The following is a 19,820-nucleotide window of genomic DNA, read 5'->3' on the forward strand; positions in this document are numbered from 1 at the left end:
TCACAAGTATGGTGAATATTTGTCATAATGAATGAATAAACTGTCACAGTTAAGAAGAGCCTAAGAAGACATGACTATAAATGTGATGTGGTGTCTTGAATGGGATCCTGGAACAGAAAAAGGATATTAGGTAAAAAATAAGGAAATCCGGGCTTCCCTGGTGGCGCAGTGGTTGAGAGTCCGCCTGCCGATACAGGGGACATGGGTTCGTGCCCCAGTCCGGGAAGATCCCACATGCCGCAGAGCGGCTGGGCCCGTGACCCATGGCCGCTGAGCCTGCGTGTCCGAAGCCTGTGCTCCGCAACAGGAGAGGCCACAGAGTGAGAGGCCCGCGTATTGCAAAAAAAAAAAAAAAAAAAAAAAGGAAATCCAAATAAAGCAAAGACTTCAGTTAATAACAATGTATCATTATTGGTTTATCAATCATAATAAATGTACCATATTAATGTAAGATGTTAATAATAACAGAAACTGGTGTGGGTATATAGGAATTACTATCGTCACAATAATTCTCTAAGACTAAAACTGTTCTAAAATTAAACGTTCATTAAAAATATTGAAAAGAAAGGATTTCTGAAAAACATGACTAAGTATGGATCTAGAAGCCTTAATTCAGTTCTGTGACCATGAAATTTTAAAAACTGAATTTTTTTAACCAATGGTTTTCATTTTGGTGATTGACTATAACTAGTTTCTGAACCTTCGTCTCCCAAACTTAAAAACAAAAGAGAAAACAATTTGAAAAAAGGTTTTTAGAAAGGAAATTAAAACTTATTCATGAAGAAAAAATGATTTGATTAAGCAGTGATATTCTACAATAAAAGGTTGCATGGCAGAAAAAACCCCCACTATTCTTATGACATATTTCCATTTCTTTGTGTTTTGCTCTAAGTTGCATTTTTCATTATGTGTGAACTGATAACTAATCAATGGCTACTATTGTAACGGATAAAGTGTGGAACTTCATCATATACACGTTCACTCAGTTATTCTCTGTCCAAGGATTCTAGATCACCCATGACATGCATGCCACGTGTCCCTATCATTGACGAGTCTTGTCATTTAACTGAGGTACAACTATTCACTTAGCCAAAGCTAACTGGATATTTGAATACATTCAGAAAGAAATAAACAGACTCAAACCACCAGGGGACAAAGTATTTGTGGAAGCTATCAACTTAGTTTTTAAAAAGGATCTAAAACTGCAACATAAAATGTATTTGATTTTACAACCAAAATTCAGTGTGGCATCTGTATTTATTGACAAAGACACATGTAAGAAAGACACAGAAAGAAGACATCACCTCATTCACTAACCATACCACACATAATGCTTCTGTCTTTCCTTACACACTCAGCATCTTTATCTCAACATGGAGATTCTCCACTCAGCCTTTCAAATGACCCAGGGAGATCAACTGCACACAGGCTTATGGAAGGTGTCTTTACAAGGAAGTGCTATAAAGTTTTGGTGAAGGGCCAAAACTCTGAGAAAAGCTTGTTCTTGCATTAGTCAGGGTCTTACCGGAAATGCCTGAAAGCTCATGAGAAAATCAGTTCCCTTCAGTTCCTGACATGCAAGAAGGTTGGATGGTTCACAAAAGATTCTGATAAGCATCTGGTCATCTGGGTTCAGGTCCAAGCCAGACAGCTGAAGTTCCTGAGGTGCATCCATGCATGCTTACTGTATTGTAAACAAGTGTGGATTAAAGGCATATACCAAATTGTTGCAAGGGCATTTATTGTTCATCATTAATAAATAAATACGGAGTTCCTTTCCGTGACAAGTGCGGGCTCTACATCCACGAAGCTCAAGCCAGGAATCTAAAGTGATATCTATTCTTCCTATTTTGGAAAGAACTCAGAATTATAAGCCAGACACCCAGCCTTGAGCATAGAGGCTTATGACAACTGGATTTGAAAGTAATGCTCAATCCTTTATAGCATGTCTGCAAGAAAAGGCATGCATGGAATTGAACTTGGGTTTCACCTTCTCTCTCATCTATGGAAGAGTACTGTCTTGCCTCATTAGCGGCAGTAAATCATAGCCACAAATCCTTTCCCTGAGGTCCAGAAATTAGCTATTAACATCCGGGGAGACAATTGCAGTATTTTGTCAGCAGTCATAACAGAATACTAAGCAGGGACTTGGGGCTCCCCGAGGCAAACAGGACAGGGAAAGGAGTTGGCTTCTAGCCTACAAACATACAAATAAATAGCACCCCATGGGGTTAAGGGTCTTCCTCCGGAGCTAATCACTAATTCATTTAAAGGTGACTGCCATCGTCACCCAGAAAGAAAATGGAGTTTTCTTCATTTTTCCTTCAGACATGAACCATATTTGACATTCGTGATCTCCTGTGTGTTAATTTTTATAAACTCCTTGGTGCCGGCAGAAATGTTAATCCTTTAAAAAGAAAACTTCTCCTTCTTATTCCAGCAGCCCTGGTGAACAGTAATAAAACATCTGAACACAGCCAGTCCTATGATTTTATTCCACAGTCCTGGCATCCCCAGGCTTGAGTTTGACCTCCAGGGTTCACAATATACTCCAGGATAGGAAAGGAAAAGAGGTGGGTGAGGAATAGCAAGGAGGTAGAGGAGAAAAAGGTGGAGATATCATTTGTGTGGGTGTGTGAGTGTGTGTGTTTCCACTGAGGAAAGAAGAGATAAATTGTGAGCAACGAACACCTAAAACAGAATGTCATCTATTTATATATCTGGTTGAGGCTCTGGGGAGGGTACAGAGATGAATCAAATATCATCAGTATCTTCCAGGAATTCACAGTCTAATGGAAGGAAAAAATATGCAAACCAATGATCTCACATCACTTCTGTGAGTGCTATAAGATGCGAACAAAAGGTCTTAGCTTTATCTGAAGGGTCTCAGGGTAGGTTTTCTGGCAGAGATGATACCTGAACCAGATATTACAAGTTGTCCAGGAAATAAAGGTGTGAGAAAGACCAGGAAGAACAAAGAAAGGTAAAGTAAGCAACACAGGAGTATTTATCAAGGCCCAAAGAATTGGGTGAAAGGGAGATAGGTTGCTGAAGTAGGCCAACTGACATAGAACCAAGTTTTGCTCTAGAAAAAATGTACCAGAAACGATTGCATCAGAATGATCTATTTTGTGGCTCTGGGGAGAGGAGATTGGAGGGAAGCACAGCCTAATGCTAGGATGAAGCAGAAAATTGTGTAGGTTTACCCACTGGAAAATTTGGCAGCTTTCTAGCTTGTGATATTAAGAGTGCTCACCCGGGCTTCCTTGGTGACATAGTGGTTAGGAATCCACCTGCCAATGCAGGGGACACGGGTTTTAGCCCTGGTCCGGGAAGATCCCGCATGCCGCGGAGCAACTAAGCCCGTGCGCCACAACTACTGACCCCGCGCTCTAGAGCTCATGTGCCACAACTACTGAAGCCCAGGTGCCTGGAGCCCGTGCTCCGCAACAAGAGAAGCCACCACAATGAGAAGCCTGCACACCGCAACAAAGAGTAGCCCCACTCGCCACAACTAGAGAAAGCCCGCGTGCAGCAACGAAGACCCAATGCAGCCAAAAATTAAAAAAAAAAACAATAATAATAATATAGAGTGCTCTCCCTTCCTGTTTTAGTCTTGATACTGATAGTCCCATCTCTAGCATTTCCCACAATTATCTGGAAAGTTTATTAAAAAATGATGATTCCTAGAACCTACTCAATTAGCATGGGGGATCCAGGAATATGCATTTTACAAAATTCTCCCAGGATATTCCCATGCACATAAAAATCCAAGAACCACTGCTTACAATACACTGTTTTAAGTCACTGAATACAGAAATTCATATTTTATTTGGAAGAAGTACTGAATCCACCATTCACATCTTAATTTGTTTTCAGGTGTCAGCAACCTTTAACGACAGTTGGGATGGGAGGGGTAAGGGCACCTGGTGTTGCAATGGGAGTGGTATGAATGGGATTTAATCTACAGTGCACCTACAGTGTGCTAGAAAAAAGTAGCATGGTAACAAGAGATCAATGAAGAAAAAGGAGGGGATCAAATGAGGAAGTAGTCAAATGCATAACCACCTTATGACATACAATACTTCATAATACATCAAAATGCTCTCATACTTCTTATCTCCTGACATGGCCATTACCATCCATATTTTACACTCCAGGATAGTAAGAATTGGACATTCTAAATGACTTATCCTTACTCTTGCCCCTCCAAGAAAACAATTCCTAGAGTGTCAAAATGCAGATGAAAATCCAGATTTTTTTCCCAAATCCATTTTCTGTAACATGAAGTGCCAATTTCCAATGGCCAGTTTTCACCTCTTTCATATTTTTTTCCTAGAACTAGTCCTGTCTCCATTTGAAGATTTTTTGCTCTTTGCATATTTTCAGAGTAATAATAATAATAATGATCATCACCATAACAATAATAGCTACTACTTATTGAGTGATCGAAATTGCGAGACCCAGTACAAGACATTTTAAAATACGTGAATTGAATTCTCACTATAGCCCTGTGTGGTAGGCAATATTATACATATCTTAAAGATGAATAAACAAACAGAAGCTCAGAGAGGCCAAGAAACTTGCCCTGGGTTCACAGTTCTTGAAAGAGACAGAGCTGCCACGGGAATATAGGTCTGCCTGACTTGAAACCAAAATGCCATTTTCCCTTTTCTTAGTTAGTCTGACTTCTGGGAAATCATGTCAACGATTAGGTTAGATTCAGGGAAATAGACATTTTTTCCAGTTTCGGCTGTAAAATATGAAATATGTTGTTAATGAGAAGGGAGCTGTGTAAGACAAAGTAGGAATAAATTACAAGCTGGCGGCAGCCTGAAATAGCATGGCAAACCAAGATCTGCTCCCATCAATGCATGAATTTTATGGAGCCTAGGCAGGGAGGATGGAGACAACCTTGTCTTTGGCTGGAGGTTGCTCTGAGAGGACAGCAAAGTAGTAAATCCCCCCACCCTGGGTCCCAGTGTGGAATCTCACTAGAGGTGGCTGTGTCCCCATTCACACAACATGAACAGGGCCCTTCTTTTCAAACTCACTGGCTCGGCTAGCCAGGCACTGGCAACGGCATGAGAGAGTGGCGGCTATGCCAACTGGCTCTGGGCTACCTCATCTCTCTTGATTGCTGCACTGGGTTGATTTGATGAGAAGCAGATTAACGCTGGTGGGAACACAAGATATACTCCAAATCTCCTGTTTATTCTCACTCCATCAGGAGAGAGCTAAAGGGAGGCTGTGCCTGGGGGTGTGACATGGGGTAGGGAGGGGGCAGACATGGAGCTTGATGAGAGATGGGGTGAATTAGATAATCTGTGCATCAAAAGGAGACCAGAAGTTGCTTTCCCTGATACTGGACTTGCCGTTTATCCAATCTTAGCTTTGGAACCCAAATGTTACCTTCCAGTGGAGTGGCTTATTTCCAAATTATCTTTACTAGCACCTCCTTTTAACACTTGAGTAGTAGTTTTTATTATTTTAATCACGGTGAACAGGAACCATCACAGACTGTCAGAACTGGACGTGATTCTGTAGTTCAGCTAATCCAAAAACTTTCTCTCTTTTATTCCTTCCTTCTCTTTCTTCTCTTCCTCCCTCCTTCCCTCCCTCCCTCCCTTCTTTCCTTCCTTCCTTCCTTCCTTCCTTTTGTGGACAGGTATGTAAACAGAAGTTATAGGCATCAATCCATTAGCAACAGAGTGAGGATTAAAATGCAAATCCCCTGCTTCATGCTCCTTGACACTGTGGACAGCCACCCACTTCACTACTTCTCCTATTGGTGTCAAAATCAATTTTTCACCAGATCCCATTGAATTTTGAGTGTGTAGCTCACGTTGGTGACAGACATGATAGAGACAGAGAGCAGTCATCTTTGAAGCCATCATTTCAATCTGCAACTCAGGAAGGGTGGCAGCTTGGTCTAGAGGATCCAGAGCATTTAGTCCACAGAGCCATCAGAACTTCTGCCTGAGCTGTTGTTATTTTACAGCCAACATTAATACTCTCAGGGAATATCTGGTTGCCTGGAAACAGAGGCCCATCACTGAATTCATTAATATTTATCCAGTGTGCTTTTATGAGCTTTATTATATAAATGTTCTCCTTTGATTCTAATTAACAGGTAAATATCAGCAAATGAAACATTCTCAAGGATTTATGGAGATGAGTTTGAATTTCCAATTTTCTCTTTGTGTTCCCAACTTCCCTGTGATGAAGTTGATGCTTTGACTGGATTCATATTCTGACTAAGAATCCAGATGACATCAGATGTGTTTATAGAGAAAGAAAGGAGGCCAATACTCCTCAGTTTTGGGTGGAGATGAGGGGTAAAAATCTCCCTATTTAAGAGAGAATTAACATGTAATTCAACTCTGTAGGAAACCCTGACATTCTGTCCAGAGATGAAGCTAGATTGTATGATTCTGAATTAAACTCATGAATATAACAAATGTGTTTCTAGATAGTTGGTTTCTAGATAGTTGGTATCAAGTAAAAACTTGTAGGTAGAGAAGGGCTAACAATTCTTAGACAACTGCTTTCGAGTTTTACCATTGAAGTTCTTTGTTCACCTTAGGTAAAAGTCATTCTTCAGATGATGTTATGCATTGAATTGTATCCCCAAAAAGATATGTTGAACTCTTAATGCCCAGTACCTATGAATGCCTTATTTGGAAATAGAGTCTTTGCAGAGGTAGTCCAGATGAGGTCATTAGGGTGGGACTCAATCTAACATGACAGGTGTCTTTACAAGAAAAGCAGAAGACACACAGAGATTGAGACTCAGGGGAGAACACCATACGATGAGAAGGTAATGTTGCAAGTGATGCATTTACAGGCCAAGGAAGGTCAGGGATTGCTGACAATACCAGAAGCTAAAAGAGAGGCATAGGACAGATTATCCCCTACAGTTTTCAGAGGGAACATGTCCCTGCCAACATCCTAATTTCAGACTTGCCACCTTCAGAACTGTGAAACAAAAAATTTCTGGCTTCTTTTTAAGCTACCCAGTTTGTGGTAATCAGTTATGGTAGCCTCAGAAAACCAATATATAAAAAAAAGACATAAAATCACGTTTCAAACGGTTTAAATATTTTCTCTATTGGTAAATATTGAAATTACCAAATTCTATAGAAAACGTCTAACAGTATGATCTGTGACTTCAACTTTCTGGTTCAAACTCACAAAACAGAAGTACTCCCAATTCTCAAGTTTCTTTCTAGTAAATTTGATCAACACAGGCTATACAAAATCTACATCCTGAAAGGCATATTGAGGAGGACTTAGTTTTTATAAATACAATACATAGGAAATAAAATCAAATAGAAAGTTGAAAACAAATAAAGAGGTACTTAACTAAAATGTATCTTCTATTTGATTTTTTACTGCTTTATTTAAGATTTTTGGTTGGAGAAATAGTCATCAATTCATTAACTCACCCATTTAATCAATAATCCATTCATAAGTCATTTTGCATGAATATGTGATGTTTTATAAATGTTTTTTTCTTCTAATCTATTCTCTTAACTGATGCTTTCACAAATCAGAGTTATCAACATTTGACAGATATCCACGGCATCAAAATAGAGACTTGAGGGTCATCACCTGAGTTACCAGGAATTTTCTTTAGTTTGAAAGCAAAATAGTCCACTTATTTAGCTAATACATTTCTACTATTGTCACATTAAATGGAGTATATCAGTATCCTGAAAGAATAAACCCTTGAGATAAAATTAGAAAGACCTCATGACTTACAGCTCACCTTAGTTACTGAACTTGAAATTCAGAGCCTCAGGACTGCTCTATCAACTTCCCTTAACTACCTTCCTGCCTTTAAAGGCATGTCTTGTTTTATTGCACTTCGCTTTATTGCACTTCACAGATATTGTGTTTTTTACAAATTGAAGGTTTGTGGCAACCCTGAATAGAGCAAATCTACTGGTATTATTTTTCCAACACCGTTTGATCACTTCAGGTCTCTGTGTCACCGTTTGGTAAGTCTTGCAGTATTTCAAACATTTTAACTATTATTATATTTGTCATGGTGATCTGTGATCGGTGATCTTTGATGTTACTATTGTAATTGTTTTGGTATTTTTTTAGCAATAAAGTATTTTTAAGTTATATACATTGTGGGGTTTTTTGACATAATGCTATTGCACACTTAATAGACTACAGTAGAGTGTACACATAATTTGCATATGCACTGGGAAACCAGAAAATTTATGTGACTCTCTTTGTGGCAATATTTGCTTTATTGCTATGGTCTGGACCAAACCTGCAATATCTCCGAGTTATGCCTGTACTCTCACTGCCTTTGGAGATGTAACATTGCACGTGTTAAGATAGAGACTTGAATTCTTGATTCACAATTAAGATGAAACCTTATAAAAATAGGTTCTACAAATTATTGGGCAAATTTTTCCATGTTAAAGAGTTGTAGAGACTTTAAAAAAATAACTTACTTTGTAAAAAATTAGACAAAAGTCATATATCAGATGGTTAAGGTAAGAAATTATTGTCACCAGTATAAAACAATAATAGAAATGTAAGTAGAAAGTTATGTCATTAATAAAATTGCCAGTAATTCATCAGAAAGAGATAATCATATATCTATTCAGTGCTTCTCAAATCCTTTTCCACAAAGAACCACAAATGAAACAATTAATTTACCAGGTTTTGAGGACATAATCTAAAGCGATTGCCAGCAGTGCAAAATTTCTTTCAAATCTTATTAGTTTCAATATTAATGCAAGCACATTCTTGTATGACATGCCAGTTTTATTACAAAAATATCAACTGTAATTACTTACCGTGGAGCAGCAGAATTAACTATTGAGCATGATGTGTGAATGGACCTTGCTAGTGCTATACTCCTATCTGGGTCTCCTCACTTCCGTGGGCAGTATATTTCACTTCCTAGTCCTCTGCAGTAGTCAGGACCAAATGACTATTGTCTTAGTAGATTATATGCAGAAGTGACGTGTATGACTCCTGGTTCAGGTAATAAGATCCCCCTAATAACATTCCAACCATTTCTTCCCCTCTGGTGGTAAGTATGGAAGTGATGTGTTCACACCATAAAGCCACATGATCGAAACAGATCGGATCGCTAAGTCACTGAGCAAGAGTCAACCAAATAGGTCTGGAGAGAACCCAATATAGAGCAGACTCTGGGCATTTAAGAAATAAATTCTATAATACTCCACTGAGATCTTGGGTTTATTTGCCATCACAGTATAATCCCAGCCCTAACCAGTAAAGTAGGCATATTTACCACTTGACTTCAAGAATCTCCCTGCTCACAGAAGTGTGTGTAGCTAGACTTGGAAAAAAAGGGTCATATTTTAACTTCCCCAATGCTTTCCCAATAAGATACGAACATAGGGTTCAGGAAGGAACTAATGGTTTGGCCAGAGAGTAATGAATTAAGAATGCCACAGTAATTTGCAGCAACATGGATGGACCTAGAGATTATCATACTAAGTGAAGTAAGTCAGACAGAGAAAGAGAAATACAGTATGTTTTACTTATATGTGGAATCTAAAAAAAATGATACAAATGAACTTATTTACAGAACAGAAACAGAGTCACAGACATAGAAGACAAACTTATGGTTACCAAAGAGAAAAGAGGGGGAGGGATAAATTAGGAATATAGGATTAATATATACACATTACTATATATGCAATAGATCAACAACAAGGACCTACTGTCTAGCACAGGGAACTATACTCAATATTTTGTAATAACCTATAAGGGAAAAGAATCTGAAAATATATATATATATATATACAATATGTATGTATAACTGAATCACTTTGCTGTAACCCAAAACTAACACAACATTGTAAATCAACTATACTTCAATTAAAAAAATAAAGGGGGAAAAAGAAGTATTATACTGGGAAGAAAAAAAAGGAGAATACCAGGATAAGAAATTTAAACTTCATTCTTTAGGCACCGGGCAGCCCACAAAGCTTAAAAAGTAGGAGATTGGATTGAGCAAAACTTCAATTAGGGAGATTGATACGGTGTTGGAATATCCAAGTTAAAGAATTGAAGCAGGGAAAGGCTGGGTGAAGGACACCACTTAAAGGTTGTTAAGATAGTCCAGATAATTGTTGACAAGCTCATGGACCAAGGTGGTAGGTACAGGAGCAGACAAGAAAACGATTTGGGAGAGACTCTTTGGAAATAGAACTGACCCTATGTGATAACTAGGGTAAAAAAGAAAGAAAGTGACTGCAAAGTTTCAAGCGTAACAAGGCAGAAATAAGGGACCCAATAGGAGAGGCTTTCAGAGAGATTTTTGCCTGATCAAAAATCTTCACTAAGCTGAGCCCTGCCTTGCTTTTACCTGTGGGGAGACTCAGGCTTCTTCCACCTTGTTTCATCACTATCTTAAAACACAGCCTCCACTCTCACCAAGGGGGAAGAGACAGACAGTTGTGCAGGGGCTTTTCACAGCCTGAATCTGGAAGTGACGTCCCTTCTGTTCACAGTCCATTGCTAGACTTGTCACTTGATGACCCTGACCAGCTACAAGGGATAGGAGATTGATATAACACAAATCAGCTAAGCATTAGCAGGTATCTGTTTCTATTGCTACTGGCTCAGTTGAACAGAAACAGGGCATTGATTCATGTGTTTTGGATAGGACAATTCTTCATGCCATATTGTCCCGGGGAGCATCTGGCAATGTTCATAGTTGAATATTAAATCTAGAAGATCCAAGGCAAACTGAAATTTCTAAGAGAAATAATGAAAGACTTTTGAGAATGCGAGTTTTTAATTACGTGGAGTTGGTAACCTGGATATCCCAATTTATGAGGAGACTCTTCTAGCTATGAGTAAATTTCAGAATTGTGACCTCACATTTCTGTTCTTTCTACTTTTATGAGGGAATGACTTCTTATAATTTCTTACAAACCATTCTCAGTAAAGCAAAGGCTGGTGTTAAAGGAGATCTAGTGATTGGTCAGGATAGGCAAAGCCACAGTCCTGTGGACTGAAAGTAGAGTTTCAACTAAAAGTTTAGGGTTATGTTAGGTGTCACTTACCATAATAAATATTTGCCTATTGTCTTTCAGCTATATATGCCCCACACCCACTATACTCTGCACTGCACTGCTGGGGTAGGGAGTTGGCAAACAATACTTTTGAGATTCCTGGTCCACCTGGCTTTCTGTTGGGTTCCACCAACTGTAGATACTGTTGGGAAATAAGAAGGCAAGAAAAAGGAGACATTTCTTGCTTCTGGATCTGACAGTGTGGCAGTAGATTTACAGGTAACATGATAGGGTAACTTCAGCTTCCAGCATCCCAGGGAGAGCCTGTGTGTTTTCACCCATTCCAGCCCTTGCCAAGGTGGCATTCATTCAGTGGAAGTGACCACAATCGCACAGCTAGCAATGCATCAGTTGGTACAGACCAGTGCCTTCCAGTGAGTCTACCCAAAACATTAGCAGCTTCTAATCTTTGAGCAGTACCTATTTTTCATCTTGTTCCTCCAGTCATTCCTCTATTCCCCTTCACTCTTGTAGTTCTTTCTACTCCATTGTAACCAATTTTCTAAATTAAATTCTGTGTGTTTAAAATACCTAGAATGGTCAACAGCACCCTGTCGGATACGGTGGGAAGAGTACTAGCTCTAGGTCTGTAAACAACAACTTTGTGTGAGCCTAGAGTATCTTCAGACTGGATTCACAGGATGACAAGAGGAGTCCCACACCTTCAAGGTCCAGATGCTTATGGAAGCCAGAGAGCCAAGGTAAGGAGGAAATATACCTTGGAGGTACCTAGATATCTATTACTTCCTGTAAAAATTCTGTTATTTTCTTTTCCTAAAAGAGGTAGAATGACTTTAAAATTCTATTTGTAGAGTGAATAAGGGTAAACCCTTTTGATAACCACATTTGAAGCATGCTGTGGAATCAAATAAGCCTAGATTCAAATAGTTGGGTCAGACAAGCTCTTAAATGTCCCTGAGTCTCAATAGCCTTTCTATAAAATGGAGATAATAATATTGCTGTAATATTAGAGTATATTCACCAGAGTGTATTACTTATTAAGTACCAAGCGAGATTAATAATAATTGCTAACATTTCTGGAGTGTTAACAGTGCCAGTCATAGGCTAGTGCTTCTTCATGGAGCATGTACAGTCCACAACCCTGTGAAACAGATTTCATTGTTAAACACATTTTATAGATGAAGAACTTGAGATTTAGAAAGGTTAAAGAATTTGCTGAAGGCATTGAACTAGTACATGTGAAGCCAAGACTCCAAATTCTGCAGTCTGACTCCCAAGCCTGCAACTCAATCACCTTGAGACAAAACCATCCTTATTGCATCAAAACTGCCAAATACAGTGCCTGGTACACGTCAGGTGCCTAATGAATGGGAGATATTGTTACCTTACTATTCATAACTACGAGGATCACTTGGGATGAGGGCAGGTGATCATGCTCAACCAAGAACATCATGGCTCAGATGAGGATGCTACCTTTGTCTTGGCCTCCCCTACTTCATCTCACACTGGGCCAACATGACAGTCACATGCCATACGGCAATGCTGCTGCGTCATAATGCCCCTACCCCAGGGGGAGCTGGATGGGGTTCACATTTTCTCTGTCTCTATACACACAAAAACAGAAGGACACAGAAGATGGGCTGCTTGCAGATGCTACAACATATACCCACTCCTTCCCCTTACTGTAAGCCAAGTTCATCAGCTGGAATTACGATGAAAATAAGTAAATGCCTGAGCTAGATTAGAGAAATGACCTGACCCAGCAAAATAACTAGGACCCTAAGAAGCAACATAGCACTGTAACTCTTCTTCTCAGGTCATTTTAAATGACCTCCTCTTTGAGTCTGGCCTGAAAAACCTGTCTCTGTGTTTCCCCTTGAAGCACTTTGTGATATGATGGATGGACCATGCTATATAGCAATTAATTGGACGGTATTCTCTCTTATTATCTATGATTCCTTGCTCTTCCAACAGAGTTTTTAATAAACACTTGAATTATTTACAGTAATCTACAAAGGCATTTTAATAGTGCATATGGTAGAGGGATGAGAGTGAAAAATGTCTTTGTTTCACTCTGACGGGCCGATGAACCATGACGCAAATGATCGCCTGCCTCATTTGTAATTATTCATTGCAAAGATCTTCATTCAGTGGCAGAAACTTTCTGGCCCTGGGTCCTAGTGCTCATGCGATCATGCGAGCGATTTGCCACAGTCTCACCCGAGGATAAGCAGTACTGCGCACAAAGTTTGGGATGGAATCCGACGACTGATGCTGCCTGTTAATCATTTTCACGCTAGTCTCTGAGAGAGATGAGCACTCAGGGTCTGCTTTTTCCCACCCATAGAGAAACCATGGTGTGGTCCTTCTGATTGCATTGTTGATATATGTGTTCAATTACCTTGAAAAGTCTAACCAGGATCTCTTAACTGTACTACAGTCTTTATAAATGCAGATGGTGTCCAGGGTAGACTAAGTCAATGGAGATTATCTGACCAGATCAGGTGCCTTTAAACCAGCTGGAACCAGACATTGACCTGTAAATATTGTAATCTAAGATAACATCTCTGATCTTATTTACTTTGTTTTCCAACCAGCTTCCACTAGGGTCCATCTACTTCCTGGTCTTTGACTTTACCTTCTATTCTGAGCCATCTTCTCTCAGGACTTTTCATCTTCTCTCTGGATCATTTTCCTGTTTACAGCTGGATTTTCTATGTTCTCTAAGAATTTGGGGAATATCTCTCCCCTCTACAGCCCTCCGCTAAAGCCTCTTGCTTTAGCTTTTTAAGATGAAATGGCCAGCAGCCTGGGTCAGGCAACTCAAAAGTACAGGTAAATCAGTGGCTCTGTACTATGAGGCATTGTAAATATTTTATTTATTCATTTATTTATTTGGTTGCACTGGGTCTTCATTGCGGCATGCGGGATCTTGGTTGCGGCATGCAGGATCTAGCTCCCTGACTAGGGATTGAACCCTGGCTCCCTGCACTGGGCGTGCAGAGTCCCAACCACTGGACCACCAGGGAAGACCCATGAAGCATCTTAGAGTCACCTGAGACTTTTAAAAAAAACAACGCTGAGGGTCTCACCCCACTTAATGGAATTCAAATTTCTTGAGCTGAAGTCTGGGCATTGTATTGTTTAGAGTTTCAGGATGATTTTAATATTCCAACGAGGCTGAAAACCATAGATTTAGATAATGGAAGATGTCACTTCTGATTTGGAAAGAAGAAAATACTAGTCAGCTGCAGCCAATCTATAGCTACACAGATTGAATTAATGGAAAGTTGATATTCAGTCAAAAATTACTGATCAAGCATTGCCCATGCATTTCAGTGATGTGGATTATGCCAATTAAGTTGGGGTTTCCGCCAGCTAAGAGTTCTTCTTGAGAGTTGGAATTCGGAAAATAAAGTAGTGTGTGGGTGTAAGAGAGTGAGTACCTGTGTGCATGTGAGTGAACGTGTGTGAGAGAGTGAGTACATATGTGAGGGAGTGTGTACAAATGCATGAGTGTGTGTGTGAGAGAGATTATCTAAATAAACACTATCACACCTTCCAGATGAAGGGAGTACTTTGAAATCACTCTCTATTTGAGGTGTTTTAATGGACAATGACTGAGTTTTTCATTAAACTGCTATACTTTTGTGACCTAATTAATAAAACAGAGAATTTTTTTAACATAATGCAGACACTATGTGTGTACGGTGGGGACAGAGAAAGAGAGGGAGAGAAAACATACAATAAAGCTCCTTTGTCACAAATTCTCTAAAAGGACAGCCTGCTCCAAATAGATATTATAGAATAAAAGCCTGTTGTGATGAAATGAAGCATTTGAAATAAAAGTTTCACAACATTCAAATGTGCTGTGAAGGATTTCCACTGGAGTTAAAGGAAGGAGTGGTACGAAAGAAAGCTTGCATGAGGCACTGCAGCCATGGGCATGGGCCAAGCAGATGAACATGTATTTAAGTCGTGTGAAGAGCCAAATGTACAGAATTTGTACAAGGAGCAGAAATGAACATCAAGGTCACACACACAGTGAACGGACTCTATGGAAACCGGAGTGAAACCTGGAAGACCTGGGTTGCCATTTAAACTTGGGTTTTGAAGCTTTTGCTCTAGCTGACAGTGTTGTTTCATGCCCTTTGAAATTAGCGAAGTACAATCAGAGAAGAATCATGGGATCCTTAGTAATAGTTTTAGGTTGTTTCTTTGTTTACCTCAGTGTTTTGGAATTTTCTTTATAATTAATATGTGTGTTTTAGGTGAGGAAAGTGTGTTTACTTATTTATTTTACTAATCTACCTCCTACTGCAAACAGCACCCCCTGCATTTCCTGCACATTTTCTAGTAAAACAGCATGACATATCTCACTGGAGAAGTATGAGTACAAGCATGGGACTATAAACAAATAAAATTCATTTTAATTTTTTAAAAAAGTATTTGGATTCTTACTATGTACAAAGCACTGGACTAGGAATAAAACATGAAACATAGATCCATGTCTTCAACAAAGGTTTGTTGGACACATATTATATTCCAGCCTCTCTGTTGCATGTTATATACATGATTTAATTTGATCATTACAACAAACCAAAGAGGAAAGTACATCACTCAGATGAGAAAAAAAGGAGTCATTATTTTTTCAGACTATAAAACACGTGTTTCCAATTATGTTAAATTTTGATGAGCACCTATGCTGTGCTAAATACACTATACATTACAGGTGCTCCCTTAATTAATTATGTACAATTCCTTATTAAGATTACCACTTTCTTGATGAAGGAAATGAGGCTCAGATAGAATAAATAACTTCACAGTCAGAACAGCAATTTAAATCCAACTCTATCTGACTCCAAATAGCATTCTTTTTTTCTCACCAGTTGACCAACTGGACGTTGGAAAAGGGGATTGGGATAGGGTGAGAGAAAAAAGAAGATAAAAAAGATAAGACACAAATTAAAAATTAGAAGTTATACATTCACATTTATATTTCATACTTCCAAGATGTACCTCTGAATGTCTTTCTGAAATCACTTACAGCTCTTATGTTGAGAGCCAACTTAAAGGCCATTCCTGGGAGGTTTATAAGATATTTGGTCTCCAAAAGATGAAATTAAAAGCAAGTAGAAAAGTGTGAAAATGATACAGAAATCTTACAAACAATAAAAGTAAGACTGTGGGTGTGTTTCCCTTCCTTTTATTTTATCCGTGTAATCTAATGATTAATTTGAAATCAGAAAGCATACACAGCTTTTGAAACAAACAGAAAATGTACTAAAAGACAGACGAGGATGCAAGTCAATCTTAAGCCTTGACATTCATATTTTGGTGTTGACCAAGTATAGCAATGTCTGGCTTCACAACCCTTATTCACCAGACTTGAGATATGGGGGTGGGGGGAACCCTAGTCCTCCCACAAAATTATCTTTCAGAACATAATTGTGCACTATCCGTGTATATCCTAAGGGAAATAATGGCAATTCCCCCAAATAGTTCTGCAAATGACTTGGGCTATGACAGCATTACTTTTTGGAGGTACACATCCTCCCAAGGGGTTTGTTTTGTAGAGAATATGATTATCTCGGAGCTCTCAGTTTGTCAAACATTCATCACAGTACGTTACAGACTCAGTTGTCTACTGAACCAAAAGGGAGAGAGAGAGTTTCAAAAGCAAGCTGAAAACACTGATAGATTTGAACTTGGAAACACTTTGTTCTCTTGGTCACTAGAGCACTATACTCATCTGGTTTTCAACCCACTTTGCTGGTACTCCTATTGGATCTAAATTGATGGATCCTTCTTTTCTCACAGGTCTCAGTACTTGAGCTCTTCTTTCTACTTAATCACTCCTTAGATGACATCATGACATCACATGTCTTTAAATTCCATCTCTATGCTGACAGCTACTAGATTTATATCAGCCTAGATTGCTCCCCTGATGTTCAGGCTCTCGTGTCCAACTGCCTACTTAAATATCTCCACAAGGATAACTAATATGGATTTGAAACTTATCACATCCAAAATCGATTTTCCGGTATTTCCTCTAACCTGATCGTCCTATAATTGTCTTCATCTCTTTTAATGGAAACTCTATTTCTCTCAGTTTGGAGCTCAGGCTCCAAACTTTGGGTTAATCCTTGATTCCTCCTCTGTCTTTCACACCACACACCCAAGCCATCAGCAAATCCTATGAAACATAACCAGAATCCAGCACTTACTAGTACCTCCACTACCACCCCCCTGGTCAAATCACCACCATCTCACACAAGTTGCTTCCAGCTTTACTTCTCTATAGTCAGTTTCAAACCTAGCAAGCAGTGCATGCAGCCTTTTCAAAATAGAAGTTAAACTGAGTTCTGACTCTGCTCCACCAATGTTTTTCCATTTCACAAAAAGTAAAGCAAACAGCTTTACAATGACCTACCAGGTTGCACAAGATCGAAATCCTCATTATTCCTCTGACCTCCTTATACAGGACTCCTCCTAGCTCACACTGATCCAGCCACCTGGTATCCTTGCTGCACCTGAACCTGCAAGTCCCACTGTCATCTCAGGACCTTTGCACAGCCCTCCTTTGTTCCAGGAACACTCATTCCCATAAAACCAGTGTCAGAGTTTTCTCCCTCATTTGAGACATGAATTTAATTTATATTCTCCAAAGGAAATGCTTATAAAATGGAACAGACTCAGTCTCTAGCTACTGCTTTATTTTCTATTGAAAAGGGAAAGTTTCATGAAAGCAGAGGTCTCCCAAATTCCAAACCGAAGCTGATCATCCAACACCAACCATGCACCAGAAGAATGAGATAGAAACTAAAAGCTGAAATATGTCAGGCATCTTCTAATCCCATGGAAGAGGCTCAAGAAGGAGACCTCATGGCCTCAAAAACCCTAGGTTTAAGGACCCTAGGAAATCACCTATATTATTTTTGCCTAAAAAGATACCTTTAGCCCAGTACTTTTATTATTTTTCTTAGACATTTTATTTTTATTATTTAATTAGAGTTGATTTACAATATTATATTAGTTTCAGGTGCACATGATTCAATATTTTTTATAGCTTATAGTCTATTTAAAGTTATTGTAAATTAGTGGCTATATTCCCTGTGCTGTACAATATATCCCTGTATCTTATTTATTTTATACATACTAGTTGGTACCTCTTAATCCCCTAACCCTATCTTGCCCCTCCCCCCATTCCTTTCCCCATTGGTAACCACTAGTTTATATTCTATGAGTCTGTTTCTGTTTCGTTATATTCATTTTTTAAATTTAAAAAAATTTTTTAGATTCCACATATAAGTGGTAACATACAGTATCTGTTTTTCTCTGTCTGACATTTCACTAAGCAAAATACCCTCCAGGGTACATAATACCATCCATGTTGTTGCAAATAACAAATTTTCATTATTATTATTATTTTATTTATTTATTTATTTATTTATTTTGCAGTACGCGGGCCTCTCACTGCTGTGGCCTCTCCCGTTGTGGAGCACAGGCTCCGGACGCGCAGGCTCAGAAGCCATGGCTCACGGGCCCAGCCGCTCCGCGGCATGTGGGATCTTCCCGGACCGGGGCACAAACCCGTGTCCCCTGCATAGGCAGGCAGACTCTCAACCACTGTGCCACCAGGGAAGCCCTTCATTATTTTTTAACACTGAGTAATATTCCACTGGTGGAAATCCATTTTATGTTTACCATTTCTTCCTTATCCATTTATCTCTTGATGGACATATAGATTGTTTCCATATCTTAGCTATTGTAAATAATGCTGCTATGAACATTGGGGTGCATATATCTTTTTGAATTAGTGTTTTGGTTTTTTTTTTTGATACATACCCAGAAGCTGTCTCATGCAGTAGCTCTATTTTTAGTTTCCTGAGGAACCTCCATACTCTTTTCCATAGTGGATGTACCAACTTACATTCTCAGTAACAGTGTACTAGGGTTCCCTCTTCTCCACGTCCTCGCCAAAATTTGTTATTTGTGGTCTTTTTAATGACAGCGACTCTGACAGGTGCGAGGTGATAGCTCCTTGTGGTTCTGATTTGCATGTCCCCGTAATTTTAAATGGGCACTCCTATTTCCTTATAGGTGTGATTTTACTGTTTCACTTCACCACAAAACAAATATAGCAACTCTTCTCTTACTCTTGAATGTGTTCCTTTTTCTATTTCCTGCCACTTACCATATATAAATAATAAGATAAATGTTAATTATGGAAAGGCAGATAAATAGATAAAAAAAGAGTTCATACAGGGCCAAGTCCTTGAAGAATTAAAGTCACCCTACATATAAAATTCAAGTGATAATATCTACTTTCAAATAGTACATGGCTATTAGACTACTATATAAAAAGCACTGTGGTGATCACCACTGATCCTATAAAATGAAGAAAACATGAATTTGGCCCTCAAGGAGTTCATAAACCAGTGCAGGGACATACAATCCTTAAATATAATAGGGGGCAAGCACAATAATGAGGCTACAAAGAACTTTAGGCAGAAGAGAAAAATACATGGGGATAATTTTAATTTAAATAATACAATTAGGAGAAATTTCATGAGATGACATCGTTTTACATGGGCTTTGAAGGAAAAAGAGAATTTCAATAAGTAGGAATGGAGTGGAACCAGTAAAGACTTAGTTTTCCTGTAGTTATCCATTCATTCATCATAATGTTACTGAGAACATTCTACGTGTCAAGAAATGTGTTAGATGCCCAAAAGGTGTTCTCATTCAGAAGGAAAAAGAACTACAAAGGTGAGG

Source organism: Phocoena phocoena, chromosome 2 (genome assembly GCF_963924675.1).
Source record: "Phocoena phocoena chromosome 2, mPhoPho1.1, whole genome shotgun sequence".
Classification (NCBI taxonomy): Eukaryota; Metazoa; Chordata; class Mammalia; order Artiodactyla; family Phocoenidae; genus Phocoena; species Phocoena phocoena.